This window comes from Canis lupus, unplaced genomic scaffold, assembly GCF_048164855.1.
Source record: "Canis lupus baileyi unplaced genomic scaffold, mCanLup2.hap1 Scaffold_116, whole genome shotgun sequence".
Lineage (NCBI taxonomy): Eukaryota > Metazoa > Chordata > Mammalia > Carnivora > Canidae > Canis > Canis lupus.
The window spans coordinates 82,266-94,612 of record NW_027326486.1 but is presented as its reverse complement, the minus strand read 5'-3'; the positions used below and the strand labels follow the sequence as shown (position 1 = coordinate 94,612).

The window sequence follows — 12,347 nt, the reverse complement described above, 5'->3', positions numbered from 1 at the left end:
ACTTTTTACAGTGCAACTCCCAGACCAAGAGCAGCCACTTAAAAAGAACTACATGGAAAGTTAATTACATCTGCTTTACCCTCTACATCACTAAGCTATACTGTCAGAAAAACAGATTTAAAATATAACATGGTGAAGGCACTCATCAGAATTAAATAGGGGAACAATGGTCATAAACAACTCGCAAATGTTAGTGGCACGTGACACTGGAGATTGATTACCTCACTCCTACTCTGTGGACACATGTCCTCTGGGAACTCTGCTCCCCATTTCCACACTCCTGGGCCCCCGTGCGAGAGCTTCTACCATTTGGAACAGCACCTGTGACCAACGGGGAGTGCACGGGTGGAGAAATGTAGCAGACAGTGCGCTGGCCCTCAAAGACTTCTGCCTTGCAGTGACACACTTTACTTCTTTTCACATTTCATTGACTAAAAAGTCACATGACCATAAGTAACATAACCTTATATGTGTCTGTGAACAGCAAATATCAGACAGTATACAGCAGGATGGATAGATGCTTACAACAATATACAAAATTCTTTTTCATTCCAAGTGAATCGTCTGAAAGAAATTTTAGGTCATACACACAAAAGCCTATGATTTCACTTCTGGCATGCAAGGTAGGTACCACTATTATCATCATTCACATATAAGGAACAGAGGTGCCACGAGGTCAGACAATGAGGTATTATCATCACACTGTTGGCATGATATTCTTGGCACAGCCAGAATCCAAGTCCAAGCAATGTAGCTCCACAGCCCCGGCCCTGAACTACCACCACAGATGTGTGTGCACCAGAATGGAGAGCCCGGGGATCTGCACACACGGAATACTCCTTACTACACCCAATTGACCATATAGCTAAGGCACTCCAAGAGAGGTGACTAGACAAACATAATGACAATGAAATGACCTCAAGGATGAAAGACAAAGGAACAAAAGAAAAAAGAAAAGAGGCAGCGAAAGGTCCACACTTGACCTGGATGAATAATGAAAGGTGTCCTGGAGGTTGCAGGATCCCTCCCTCTAGAAATTACCTTTAGTGCCTTGAGCCTCACACCAGACTCTCACTCATTCAATGAGTGGTAGCTGAGTGCCTAAGGGACCAAACTAAACTTCAAGGAGTACTACTCAGTCCCTCCTCCACCGAAATCAAATGGAGCTGGTGACAAAAGTTCACTTGTAATTCTATGCTAGATTCTGGGACACATATTCCTGTGATACTGTGAATATGGTGGTGATGTCTCCAAGTCAGCCCATAAAAGCAGGTTTCAATCCATCCTATGAGGGGTGTCTGGGGGGCTCAGGCAGTTAAGCATCTGCCTTCAGCTCAGGTCATGATCTCAGAGCCTCAGGGAGGAGCCCCACATCAGGTGCTCAGCGGGCAGTCGGTCACCTTCTTTCTCTCCCTCTGCCACTTCTTACCTGCTCATTCATTCTCTCTCTCTCTCTCTCTCTCGTAAATGAATAAACTGTTTTAAGAAAAAAAATCTACCCTGTGAGATTCTACCTCAACCTTGACTTTTCTTCCAACAGAACTTGTGTTTCTATAGCCCTTTTCACACAACTCAGAGAAGCGTGGACCTAGCCTCTGTACAATCGCCACATCCCGTTCCATCTCGGCCCTGAGGAACAGGCCACTCCCTTTTACCATCTGGGTCCACAATGAATTGTGGTCAATGTACTCTGAGAACCAATGCAGAATGTCAGGCCCACGCTCATGACCAAACACCTTCCCGGCAACAGGACATGAACTACCACCTACCCTGGCAATAAAACAAGGGTTCTGAAAACCACACAGTCCAGAGACTGAGGAGATAACGGGAGATGAAGCGGGGTACTGCTAACGCCAACACAAGGCTCGGCAAGCCAGTCACCTCCGGTCACGTACAATCACCTGTAGGATGATTTGGCAAAGCTGAATACAGTGGGAGACACATGTTCATGCCCCAACAAATCCACTGTTAGGTAGAATAGCTCAGGAGCTTGTAACTTCCCTACTAGAATTCCTGGTCTCTGGAGATGGAGAAAAACAGGAATCACCTCCACAAGGGAAGTGAGAACTGCCTTCCTGCCTCCACTCATTCCAGGCAATCAACTACCTGCTCTTATGTGATGCTCAGGAGGAAACATCCCACGTGCATTTTTGTAGAGCAAATAGACTCCTGTTATTAAATTAGGAATCGATCCAAAAGTAAGGTGGCTGTTCTGCAACGAAGCATGGTTGAATAAACACTTAAATCTCACACTAACTTTCAGAAGGCAGCTGATGTGTTACGCTGAACACAGACTACCTCGGTAGGAGACAGCCCCATCAAGCAACCATTTCGGGACATCTGTAAGAAGAGAAACTGAGCATTTCCAATGACAACCTGGCTCCTAATCACTCAGCCCCAGTCCCACACAGATCTCTAAGAAGGGCTACATATGGCCTCTGTCTTGAGAGTGTGAATTACAAAGGCAACTGTTTACTCAGGGTCTCAGGAATTCCTATCTTTGGCAGACTTTACCTGTTTCTGTGCCAGAAAAAAATGTCAACTATAACGTAAGAAATAAGGTTGTCTGCTTCCTCCAACACAGCTGGCTGAACAATTACCTTGGACTGCCCAAGGAGCATTACCAGCTTCTGATGCCCAGGTCTCCACTCTGTCAGACCAGGTGGCCATGGATCATTTGCAACATCTGGCTATCTTTTCCCTTTCCTCCCACCAAGGCAAATAGGACTGCAGAGGCAAGTAACATAACCACCCCAACCGGGTTACTCTGAACCTAACACCACCTCTCCCCTTTCGAACAGTACAATTTGTTTCTAACAAGCCCTGTACCCCCCCAAGTATCTTATAAAATATTCTTTTGAATCTCACTTACTACTATGTAAATCTCACCTTCCCTCCCCCACTACTTTGCTTCTCGTTGCTTCTAGACTCAAATAAAAGAGGAAACCAAAGGCCTGCACAGAAAATAAGTTTATAAAACCACTGCTCAAAACATGATCTCTCTGTCTTTCTCTCTCTCTCTTTCTCTCTTTAATAGCTTGGCTGTATCAATTATCTTGGAAATAACTTTTTTCCAAGCAACACTCATGGTGCTAATTAGTAAGAAAATTGGAATTACTGAAGGATGAAGATCACACATAAACTTCAAATTGGTCTTTCATTTTCTAATGTTTCCTACTTGGAAATATAAATATAAATAAATTCTTGTTAATAGGTTACCTTCTGAGCATCTGTTCAAGACTTACTTGTAGACTCAGACAAAGAAGACTTCCACTTTTAAAATTCTACCTAAATCGCAAGTATTAAAATCTTCACAAATTCACATGAATATCGAGATTTAAAATAAACTAATTATCCATCATATCTTCCTCCCTCTGGTCAACTACCCTGTCCACAACTTTGTGTGTTTCATTAAAAACAACATTCCAGGCTATCTTTTCCAAAGGAGAAACTGAATATTTCCAATTACAAATATAATTTGGCAGGGAGTTGGTATTCAAAATACACAACGAATTCTTTACAAACCAGCAATAAAAATAAGAACCAAATGATAAAACTAGGTAAAGCGAGACTTTTGGTTTCAGCTCAGATCATTAGGGAGAATGAAAGTCACAGAGCAAACTGCCTCTCGGAAATCAGAAAAAAACAGAGGAATAGAGAGATTCATGGCCAAGATCAGCTTAGCAAAGCAGAAGCCGGTGGAGCCAGAAGCTTGTAGGAAAACAAAAATGGTAACTCTGATGAATTGATGGTGACTGGATGCGGAAGTCTGAGAGTCAAAAACCTCCTGAGCCCCAGTCCTAGGGGAGGAGGCCCCTGCACGTTCCTTGCACCAAATTCTCATAGTGAAGACTGGAGAAAAATCCCCTTGGGTTTGCAATAGAAGAATAGAGAAACAATCATTTTGAAATACGTTAAGTCAAGAGCTTTTTCCGTAACCGAGGCCTGCCCTCTGAGAAAAGCAGCTTTAAATAGAGCCCTATTGGACCTGGGGAAAGAGCTGTAAGGTGAACTCCAGCCCCTGCTAGCCTTCCTGACCCAACTAAGGAAGGAGGGGAAAAAAGGAGGCTAAGAAATGCTTATAGGAGTCAGCAGAGCCCAGGACTCAGGCCCACTAAATAACGGACACTTAACCATCAAGATCACAAGAACAACTCCCCACCAACGGGGTGCCAGTGAAACCACAGTGGTCATAGCTGAGAGATGCACATCAAAGACCTCAAGAGAGTTCCTTAAAGAGCCAGAGGAGGAGGCAGGGAACGGGAGAGACACGAAGGTTTCCGAAGCCTCTGACACTGACAGCTATAGCAAACATTCAACACAACCTAACCTCTAGCTGGCTTAACATAAAAGCTCACACTAAAAGCTGGATTATATCAGTTCCTATTACCCAATAACTATGTCCAATTTTCAACAAAAATAATTACAAGACATGATAAGAGAGAAACACAGTTTGAAGAGATAAAGCAATCATAAGAATCAGACTCAGATATGACACAGATTTATGGAAGCAGGAGAAATACGGAGATTAAAATAAGTATGATGAATATGCTAATGCCTTAGCGGATTAATATGCTAATGTGAGATGGAAACTCAGAGAGAATTAAAGTGAAATGCGAGAAACCAAGAACAGTGTAACAGCAATGAAGGCTGCCTTTGGACGTGGCCAAGGGAAAAATCAGTAAGGTCGAAAATATGTTCATGGAAATTCCCAAAAGTGAAATGCAAAAAGAAACAAAATATCCAATAACTGTGGAACAATGCAAAAAGGATAGCAAACACATGATGGAAAACACCAGAAGGAGAACAAAGAGAGGAAGGAGAAGAAATATTCAAAGTAATAATAGCTGAAAATTCTCCAATATTAATGATAAAACACCAGACCACATACCCAGGAAGCTCAGAGAACACCAAACAGAATAAATGCCAAAAAGATCTACATCTTGCACTAATACTCAAACAGCAAAAACCAAAGATAAAGATACTGAAAAGAGCCAGAGGGGAGAAAAAAGCACCTTATCTACAGAGGACGAGGATAAGAAATACATCAGACACCTCATCAGAGATCATGCAAGCAAGAACAGAGAGGGTGCAGGTAAAAAAAGGTTAAAAAGAAAAACCCACCACCTAAGAATTCTGTAGCTGGTGAAATTGTACTTCAAAAGTGAAAAGAGGACCCCTGGGTGGCTCAGCAGTTGAGCGCCTGCCTTCAGCCCAGGGCGTGATCCTGGGAACCCGGGATCGAGTCCCATGTCCGGCTCCCTACATGGAGCCTGCTTCGCCATCTGCCTGTGTCTCTGCCTCTCTCTCTATCTCTCTCTGTCTCTCATGAATAAATAAATAAAATCTTAAAAAAATAAAAATAGGGATCCCTGGGTGGCGCAGCGGTTTGGCGCCTGCCTTTGGCCCAGGGCGCGATCCTGGAGATCCGGGATCGAATCCCACGTCAGGCTCCCAGTACATGGAGCCTGCTTCTCCCTCTGCCTGTGTCTCTGCCTCTCTCTCTCTCTCTCTCTGTGACTATCATAAATAAAAAAAAAAAAAAAAAAAAAAACGTAAAAATAAAAATAAAAAACAAAAAAGTGAAAAGAAATAAAAACAAAACACTCAAATAAACCCAAGGAATTTACTGCTCAGCAGACTTGTCTTGCAAAAAGTATTAAAACCAGCGTGCTGAGTTCTTAAGGAATATGACAAAGTGAAGTCAATTAAAGCAATGTTATAAAGGATGGGGAAAAAAGGAATTGAATATATTCTCCTATAAGGCAACTGCACTACCTGTGAAAAGGTGTAATGTTATTTCAGAGTGGACCTGGATTAGTTAGAAATGAATATAACAAACTGTAGGGCAAGCACAAAAAATTCTTTTAAAGAAGTATATGGGGATCCCTGGGTGGCGTAGCGGTTTGGCGCCTGCCTTTGGCCCAGGGCGCGATCCTGGAGACCCGGGATCGAATCCCACGTCGGGCTCCCGGTGCATGGAGCCTGCTTCTCCCTCTGCCTATGTCTCTGCCTCTCTCTCTCTGTGTGACTATCATAAATAAATAAAAATTAAAAAAAATATTTAAAAAAAAAAAAGAAGTATATGGACAGGGTTGTCTGGGGGCTCGGTTGGTTCAAGCGTCTACCTTCAGCTCACGTCATGACCCCAAAGTCCTGCAATAGAGCCCTGCATTGGGCTCAGTGGGGAGTCTGATTATCCTTCTCTCCTGCAACTTCCTCCCCCTGCTCCTTCTCTCTCTCTCTCTCTCAAAACTAAAATCTTTAAAAAGAAAAAGTATATGAATATGCTAAGAAAGAATGGAATCCCATAAAATGTTAAACTAAAAGCAGAGACGGAAGAGAAAGAGAGGGTGATAAAAATATAAAAAAGAACAACTGTAATGAGTGAAAATCAGTTGCAAACATGGTGAATATTAACCCAACTACAGCAACAATTACCTAAAATGTGGATGGTCTAAATATGCCAATTAAAACAAGAGACTGGAGGTGCCTGGATGGCTCAGTGATTGAACATCTGTCTTCCGCTCAGGTCGTTAATACTGGGGTCCTGGGATCCAGTCCCACATAAGGCCCCCTGCTCAGTGGGGAGCCTGGTTCCCCTCTGCCTAGGTCTCTGCCTCTCCTTCTATGTCTTTGGTGACTAAATAAATTAAATCAAGCAAGCAAGCAATCAAACCAGAGACTGCAAGAGCAGATAAAAAGATCCAACTATATGCCGTCTACAAGATACCTACTTTAAATAGAAGTACAGGGATCCCTGTGTGGCGCTGCGGTTTAGCGCCTGCCTTTGGCCCAGGGCGCGATCCTGGAGACCCGGGATCGAATCCCACGTCGGGCTCCCGGTGCATGGAGCCTGCTTCTCCCTCTGCCTGTGTCTCTGCCTCTCTCTCTCTCTCTCTGTGACTATCATAAATAAATAAAAAATTTTAAATAGAAGTACACAGGTAGAAGAGAAGTAAAGGAAGGGGGAAAGAAACCAGGCCTACACCACCCAAAAGAAAGCTGAAGAACTCATATCAATTTCAGACAAGGCAGATGGCAGAATGAGGAAAATTCTCAGGGATAAAAGAAGGTATTACACAGTGAAAAAGGGATCAATTCTCTGAGAACACAGAACACTCCTTACTGTGTATGTATGTGCCTAACAAGAGAGGGTCAAAATACATGAGGCAGAACTGATAACATCCAAGGAGTCATGGATAAACACACTAGCACCTTTAGAAACTTCTATAGCCTTCTACACAATAATTGACAGACCCACTAGGCAGAACATCAGTGCGGATACAGTTGAACACAACAGCACCAACTAGTCTAACACTTCATCTAACACAGCACTACACAGTCTTCACAAACTCACGCAGAACCAGACAGACCACATCCTGGCCATAAAACACACTGTAACTATCTAAAAGAATGGAAATCACACACCATTAGCTTAGACCACATGGAGTTAAGTAAGAGAAATACAGCAGAAGAATCTCCATACATTTGGAAATTAAATGAGTTAAAGTTGAAGCACTGAAATTTTTAACTATTCTGAACTAAATGGAAATACAACTTATGCAAATTTGTGGAAGGCTGCAAAGGAGTGGTTAGAGGAAGATTTCAGCATTGAAGGCATATGTTAGAGAGAGAGAGAGAGAAGAGGACACTAAAATCAGTAACTTAAGCTTCTACCTTAGGAAACAAGAACAAGAAGAGCCAGGAGAAGAAAAGGAAGAATAAAATAGAAATCTGTGGAATTGAAACAGGCAAACATGGCTAGGTGGCTCAATCGGATAAGCATCTGAATCTTGGATTTGGCTCAGGTCATAATCTCAGGGTCATAAGACTGAGCCCTGAGTCAGGCTCTATACTCAGCAGGTGAGTCTGCTTGAGATTCTCTCTCTCTCTTCCTCTCCTTCTCCTCTGCTCATTCTCTCTCTCTTTCTCAGAGGAAAGGAAAGGAAAAAGGAAAAAAGAAAGGAAAGGAAAGGAAGGAAGACGCCCAGTTGGCTCAGCGGTTGGGTGCATGATCCTGGATTCCTGGGATCCAGTCCCACATCCAGCTCCCTGCATGGAGCCTGCTTCTCTCTCTGCCTATGTCTCTGCCTCTCACTCTCTCTGTGTCTCTCATGAATAAATACATAAAATCAAGAGGGAAGGAAGGAAAGGAAGGAAAGGGAAGGAAGGGAAGGAAGGGAGGGAGGGGAGAGAGAGAGGAAAACAATTGGGGAAAAAAACAACAAAGTCAAAAGCTGGTTCTTTAAGATGATTCATAAAATTGGTAAACCTACAGCCAGGCTAGCCAAGAAAAAATGAGAAAAGAGACAAATTACTAATATCAGAAATGAAAGAAGAGTCGTCGCTATGGATCCCACGGAGATTAAAAATTAAAGGTAACGATAATCCTATGCCCTCAAATTTGAGGATTTACATGACACGCACCAATTCCGTAAAAGACACAAGTAACAAAAACTCCTACACAAAGAGAAATAGGTGATCTCAATAGGCCTATACCTAAAGAGAAATTAAATCAATAATTAGTAACCTTCCTCAACAGCAAGCACTGAGCCCTGACGGCTTCACTGGCAAAAATAAGAAGATGACATTATACCAATTCTCAAACTCTTTCAGAGAAAATAAAACAGAGGCTGTACTTCCAACTCATTCTATAAGGCCAGCCTTATCCTACTATCAAAACCAGATAAAGACAGCAGAAGAAGGAAAACTATAGTAGTCTATACTTTTCTATAGAGATATAGACTACTATATAGTCTATAGACATATAGACTACTATATCTCTTATGAACAGAGATGAAAAACTCTTCAAAAAAATTTGAAAAATTTCAAATCAAATTCAACAACATATAATATGGATGCTATACCAAAACCAATGTTTTTTTTTTTCCAGGAATGCACAGGCTGTATAATATGCAGAAGTATTAGTGTAAGCCATCACTCCAACAAGATAAAAAATATCTATTTGATCATATCAACAGATGCCAAACAATTATTAAGAAAAATCCAACACGTATTCATGATAAAAGTTACCACCAAACTGGGAATAGAGGGGACTTCCTCAACTTGATAAACATGTATAAAATACCTAGAGCAAACCTACTTAATGGTGAAAAACTAGATTCTTTCCCTCTAAGATCAGTAACAAGGCAAGGATATTCCCCTCTTACCACTAGTAAAGATTCAGTACTTAAGAAGAAGTCCTAGCTAATCCTCTAGGAAGGGAAAAGAAAAGAAAAGATTTACATATGGGGAAGGAAAAGGTAAAACTGCCTTTGTTCAGAGACAACATGACTATGTATGTAGAAAATCCTAAAGAAACACGAAAAAAACTCTGGGAACTAGTAAGTGATTACAGCAATGATTCAGGATGCAAACTTCATGTACAAATATCAATTACTTTCCTATATACCTGTGTTCTATGAAAGAGAGAAGAAAAAGGCTGACAAGTCCACCTTGATGAGAAATGGCTTCTTAAGGGGACTTATGGACAGAAGTGTGTCTTGGGAGGCTGAAAAATTAGTAGATCTCCACAACCCCACCTCCAGTGAGACCTGTTTTGGGGCCCAAGAAGCTGGCGGGTAACTGCTGGAAGCCCACCCAGGAGGAAATGCTTGAAAATCATAATCCTATCTCTAGAGCAGATGAAGGACATTCATGGGTGTACTTAAGGGTGTGACCAGACAAAAAGAAAGAATATGAGAGGGACCTGTGCTCCAGAAGGCTTCAGGCCACAGAGAGCCATCAGCATGGTGGGTCTGCCCAAGATAGCATTGTTCACACTGCCAATGAACAATGGGAATTTGAAATTCAAAACAAAATACCATTTACATTAGTGCCCAATCTAACAAAAAGTGTACAGAATCTCAATTCGTATAAAACTCAGCTGATGAGGAGCCCGGGTGGCTCAGCGGTTTAGCGCCGCCTTCAGCCCAGGATCTGATCCTCGAGACCCAGGATCAAGTCCCACGTCGGGCTCCCTGCTTCTCTCTCTGCCTGTGTCTCTGCCACTCTCTCTCTCTCTCTGTGCTCTCTGTGTCTCTCATGAATAAATAAATATTTTTAAAAACTCAGTTGAAAGAAATCAAAGATGATCTCCATAAGTAAATTCCATGTTTACGGACAAGAATATATAATATGATCAAGATGTCAATTCTTCCCAACTTGGTTTATATATACAACACAACCCCAACCCAAATCCTAGCAAGTTATCACATATATATGACAAACTCATTCTCAATTTTACATGAATAGGCAAAAAAAAAAAAAACAGAACAGCTGACACAATATTGAGAAATACAAAGTCAAAGGACTGACACCAACCAATTTCAAGATTTCCTATAAAGCTTCAGTAATAAAGACACAGCAGTATTGGTCAAAGAACAGAAAAACAGGGATCCCTGGGTGGTGCAGCAGTTTAGCGCCTGCCTTTGGCCCAGGGCGCGATCCTGGAGACCCGGGATCAAATCCCACGTCGGGCTCCCGGTGCATGGAGCCTGCTTCTCCCTCTGCCTGTGTCTCTGCCTCTCTCTCTCTGCGTGTGTGTGACTATCATAAATAAATAAAAATTTACAAAAAAAAAAAAGAACAGAAAAACAGATCTGTAGAACATAACAGAGCTCAGAATAAAACCCACACGAATACAATCAACTGGTCTTTGGCAGAGGAGCAAAGACGATTCAGTGAAGAAAGGCCAGTCTTTTCAAATACTGATGCTAGACAACTGGATATTCACATGCAGAAAATCTTTGAATCTAGGCATAGAACTTATCCCTGTTCACAAAAATGAACTCAAATTAGATCACAGAACTAAATATAAAGACAAATCTGCACAATTCCTGGGTGACTTTGAGCATGGCAAGGAGTTTTTCCATGCAACTCCAAAAGCCCAACGTATGAAAGAGAAATTGCAAGGTTGGACATTATTAAAATTAAGAACTTCTGTTCTGTGAAAGAAACCGTTCAGAGAATGAAGAAACAAGCCACAGACTGGAAAAAAAATATTTGCAGAACACGTATCTAATAAACAACACGTATCCACAAAAGACAACTGTTAAAACTCAATGATAAGGGAAAAACACAACTCCCTTAAAAATAGGCAAAAAATGGAAAAGACACTTCTGTAAACCTAAGACTGTTCTAAAAAGAAGTCTACTATTTCAAAGGTATCTAATGAGAAAACTGTCCAAAGAATCCAAAAAGACGTTTCTGCAAAGATGATACAAAAATAGCCAATAAACACACAAAAAGATAATGAACTTCATCAGTCATCAAGGAAACGTAAACCACAGCAACAAGGAGGTATCATGTCCCACCTTCTTCTAGAAAGGTGAGAACAAAAAAGTCAAACAAAAGCAAGTGTTAGCTAAAACAAGTGTTGGTGGGGCACTTCAGCGGCTCAGTTGGTTACACAGCCGACTCTTGATTTTGACTCAAGTCATGATACCAGGGTCGTGTGAGATTGAGCCCCAAATCAGGGTCTGTGTTCACAAGGAGTCAGCTTGAGATTTCCTCTCTGCCCCTCTCCCTCACCACTGCCCACCTCCCTGCTCGCTCTCTTGCTCTCTCTCTCAAATAAATAAAATCTTTTTTTAAAAAATAGGGTTAAAAAAAATAATAATAAAAAATAAAAATAAATAAAAAAATAAAATAAAAAATAGGGTTGACAAGCATACAGAAATCAGAAGCCTCACACACTGCTGGTGAGAATACAAAACAGTGGAGCCACCTTGGGAAACTGCTGGTTCTTCTAAGTGTTAAACACAGACTTAGCACTTAACCCAGCAATTCCGCTCCTACATACATGGCCCCCAGAAATGAAAATATGTCCACATAAATACCTGTATGTGAAGGTTCCTTTTTTTTTTTTTCATTTTGTATTTTTTTTTTCTCCAGGTGGGGTTTTTAACGGTCACTTTCCCACACTCTGGATAATTTCTGATCCCACCACAAGGAGCCCTTGAATTGGCTAATGTGAGAAACTGGGAATGAAGACCCCTTTTAACTGCCATCTTGCCGAGGGAGTCTCCTTTTTTTTGGAAAAAAAAATCGAAAGGTTATTGCGTGAGCCTGGATGAATCCCACTCTCAACCCTCCACGGTCCGACCCACCCCATCTCACCTCATACCCGTTTTTGGCAGGGAGAAGCAGGAGTACGTGGTCCCGAATTCTCCTCCTTCACCTTGTTAAACACTAGAGGGAAAGCCCGCCATGAATGGCAACGATTCACCTTCAAGCTGCCTCCCTTCATCCAACGTTAAAACCCTTTGCACATAAGGCAACGTGGAAGCTGATGTTTTTACTCACCTCGCTGTTTTAAAGCACCATTATGAAGTCAGGTTGTA

The 12,347-nt window shown here is 41.8% G+C and overlaps 1 protein-coding gene across 2 annotated transcripts in view; it reads right to left on the bottom strand.

Moving 5' to 3' along the window:
* The window catches only part of LOC140629753 (ankyrin repeat domain-containing protein 26-like), a 207,442-nt gene that overhangs the window by 162,817 nt on the left and 32,278 nt on the right, over positions 1-12,347 (bottom strand). The gene's annotated exons all lie outside the window — the stretch shown is intronic.